Below are 4,253 nucleotides of genomic sequence, written 5' to 3'. Positions count from 1 at the left end.
CAAGTTTCTACATCACACTGTAAACGTTTGCTATAAATTCTGTATCTTACAACCTTATACTCCACAACCACCTGATGAAGGAGCAGAGCTCCGAAAGCTAGTGCTTCCAAATAAACCTGTTGGACTATAACCTGGTGTTGTGTGATTTTTAACTTTGTACACCCCAGTCCAACACCGGCATCTCCAAATCAGTTTAGAGAGAGATACTGATATTGAGTGAGTGTGCATGAGGTGGCAAATGGAATATAACATGAGAAAACGTGAAGTTGTTCATTTTGGAAAGACCAAAAGAACAGAATATTATTTAAATGGAGAAAGAAATTGCAAAATGCTGTGACACAAGGGACTTGGGGGTGACTTGTGCACAAAACACAGAAAGCTAGCACACAGGGACAGCAGGTAATCAGGAAGGCTATTGAAATGTTGGCCCTTATTTCATGGAGTTTAGAGTTTAAGAGTAGGAAAGTCTTACTGCAACTGTACAAGGTGCTGGGGAGACCACATCTGGTGTGTATTCTCAAATATCCCCTTCAATGGGCGGCACGGTGGCACAGTGGTTGGCACTGCTGCCTCACAGTGCAAGAGACTCGCGTTCAATTCCTGCCTCAGGCGACTGACTGTGTTGAGTTTGCACATTCTCCCTGTGTCTGCGTGGGTTTCCTCCGGGTGCTCAGGTTTCCTTCCACAGTCCAAAAATGTGCAGGTTAGGTGAATTGACCATGCTAAAGTGCCCGTAATGTTAGGGGCAGGGGTAAATGTAAGGGAATGGGTCTTGGTGGGTTGTGCGTTGGTGTGGACTTGTTGGGCCAAAGGGCCTGTTTCCACACTGTAAGTAATCTAATGGCTGCCATTGCTCCTCTCTTGATATTTCCCCTAATTTAGTATCCCAGTTCACTTTGATGCCCATGCAGTTGCCTTAAGTTAAAAAATACTAGTCTCACACCCAGTTTTCTCCTTTTCAAACTGAACATAAAAGTAAATCACTTGTGGTGGCTGCTACCTCAGGATGCCTTTACTCTGAGGTCATTAAGTTACCCCGTCACATCACACAGGACCAAGTCTAAAATGAACTGCTCCCTGGCTAGTTCCAGAATGTGCTGCTCCAAGGACCGGAGGGCGTAGGTTTAAGGTGAGAGGGGAAACATTTTAAAAGGACCTAATAGGCAAATTTTTTCATGCAGAGGGTGGTGCGCATATGGAATGAGCTACCAGAGGAAGTGGTGGAGGCTGGTACAATTGCAACATTTAAAAGGCATCTGGATGGGTATATGAATAGGAGGGATTTAGAGAAATGTGGGCCAAATGCTGGCAAATGGGACTAGATTAATTAGGATATCTGGTCGGCATGGATGAGTTGGACTGAAAGTTTGTTGCTGTGTTGCACATCTCAATGATTCTACAACTTCAATGTGTGCTATCATTGTGTTACAGTATGGATAGACATACTGAAATGAAACAGAACATGAAAACTTAAAAGCAGGACATGACATCACAGAATGAACAGTTAAGAGAATCTAATACTTTATTGAAGAATTTGATTGATTGGTTGTCACATGTACCTAGGTACAGTGAAAAGCTTTGTTTGCGAGCAATACAGAGAGATCATAGCAAGGTCGTACAGATCATAGGGTGAACAAACCTTGGACAGAGTGAGGCATAGGTTACACTGCACAGGATGTGTGCAAAGCAAGGTCAACATTAACAAGATCAGCATTATTTGAAGTTAATCCATTCATCAGTCTAATAACAGCCAGGATGGAGCTGTTCATGAACCTGTTGATGCACGTGTTCAAGCTTCTGTATCTCCTGCCTGATGGAAGAGGTTTTAGGAGATCATTACTGGGGTGGGAGGACTCTTTGATGATGTTGGCAGCCTTTCCGCAGCAGTGAGCTGTGTAAATGGAGGTCATGGATGGGAGGTTGGTTTCCGTGATGATCTGGGCTGTGCACACCACCTTCTGTAGTTTCTTACAGTCCTGGGCAGAGCAGTTGCCGTACCAGGCTGTTTTTACACCCGGACAGTATGCTCTCAATGGGGCATCTGTAGGAGTTGGTGAGGGTCCTTGTGGAAGTGCCAAATTTCCTGAGCTGCCTGAGGAAGAAGAGGCACTGTTGTGCCTCCTTGACCATCAAATCCACATGGGAGGTCCAGGTCAGGTTGTCAGTTATCATCACTCTGAGGAACTTGACGGTCTCCACCCTCTCAACCTCCGCTCCGTTGAGGTGGATGAGGATGTATTCTCCTCCTTCCTTTCTGAAGTCCACAATCAGTTCTTTAGTTTTGCTGAAGTTGAGAGAGAGGTTGTTCTCATTGCACCAGGCCACCAAGTCCTGTATCTCCCTTCTATATTTTGACACATCATTGTTTGATGTCTGTCCTACCATGGTTGGTGTCCTCAGCAAACTGGTCGAAAGCATTCAATCAGAATTTGGTAACACCGTACAGGAGTACAGTAGGGGGCTGAGAGTGCCTAAGACCATAGACCATAAAACATAGGAGCAGAAATTAGGTCAGTCAGCCCATCGGCTTTGCTCTGCCATTCAATCATCGCTCATAGGTTTTTCAACCCCATCCTCTTGCTTTCTCCTCATAAGGTACACAATGACCCAGCCTCCACAGCCTTCTGTGGCACTGAATTCCATAGATTCCCCACTCTCTGGCTGAAGAAGTTACTCCTTATCTCCGTTCTAAAGGGTCTTCCCTTTATTCTAAGGCTGTGTCCTCAGGTCCTAGTCTCTCCTACCAATGGAAACATCTTCCCAACATCCACTCTGTCCATGCTGTTCTGTATTCTGTAAGTTTCAATTAGAACCTCCCTCATCCTTCTAAACTCCAGTGAGTATAGCGTCAGTGTTCTTGAATGTTCATCATATGCTAAGCATTTCAATCCTGGGCTCATCCTTGTGAACCTCCCTGGACCTGCTCCAGGGCCAATACATCCTTCCTGAGAAATGGGGCCCAAAATTGAGCACAATACTTCAAATGTGGTCTGACCAGGCCTTATAAAACCTCAGAACCTTCACGCCTTTATATGGGCAACATAGTGGCTCAGTGGTTAGCACTGCTGCCTCACAGCACCAGGGACCAATTCCTACCTCAGGCAACTATCTGTGTGAAGTTTGCACATTCTCCCATGTCTGCATGGGTTTCCTCTGGTGCTCCAGTTTCCTCCCACAATCCAAAGATTTGCATGGCTGGTGAATTGGCCATGTTAAATTGCCCACAGTGTTAGGTGCATTAGTCGGGGGTAAATATAAGGTAGGGGAATGGGTCTGGGTAGGTAGCTCTTTGGAGAGTGGGTGTGGACTTGTTGGGCCAAAGGGCATGTTTCCATACTGTAGGGAATCTAATCTAATCATTTCTAGCCCTCTCGAGATGAATGACAACATTGTATTTGCCTCCCTATTTATCAACTCAATCTGCAAGTTTACCTTGGGGAGTGCCAGCGTTGAGTGTTATCATGGGGGAGGTGCAGTTGTCCATCTTCACTTAATGCAGTCTGTGGGTCAGGAAGCTGAGAATACAGTTGCAGTGGGCTACTGCAATATGAAGCTTTAGAAGAGTGACACTCAAAGAAATTGCACAGTCAGCATTGATGTCAACAAGAATACAAGTTTAAAGTGCTGCAGACTAAAAACAGTGAGAGAAATGTTAAATATTGAAACATCATATTAGCGTAAGAATTACTAAGCACATTCAAAAGAAATTGAAGGAGAAACAATACTTTCATACAGATTAATGGTCAGGGATGGCACAATGATGAACAAAATATGAAATTATTGCAGATGTTGGAGGTCTGAAATAAAAATAGAAAATGCTAGAGATACTTAGCACACTTGGCAGTGGGTTTGGAAAGAGAAACAGCTGATATTTCAAATGCAACAGAACTCCAGGAATGAATGGGGCTGGAAGGAAGCACAGGCACCACCGCAATGCATCAATAAGAATTAATCTTTGCATTTGCAATTAAAGTGGACTAAGTATTTCCTTTAGCACCCACTTTAAATTAAACCACAATCACTTGGAACTGGAGCAACGCCGTTGGGGTTCAGCTTGTTCGGTCGATGGCGGTGAAGCAGCGCCCTCTTCGGCTGGAGGACGCCTATACCGATCACATGGCACGGAGCCGTGACGAATCGGCTGATCGGGAATAAATGAAGACGCCCGGCTGGCTTTCCGCTGGTGTTGGGCGAGGCGAGAAGGGTGAGGGGTAAATGCCGGGTATTTAAGTGGAGTTCAGGCGGGAAAAGGC

This window comes from Chiloscyllium punctatum, chromosome 32 (genome assembly GCF_047496795.1).
Source record: "Chiloscyllium punctatum isolate Juve2018m chromosome 32, sChiPun1.3, whole genome shotgun sequence".
Lineage (NCBI taxonomy): Eukaryota > Metazoa > Chordata > Chondrichthyes > Orectolobiformes > Hemiscylliidae > Chiloscyllium > Chiloscyllium punctatum.
This window is presented reverse-complemented; position numbering follows the sequence as displayed.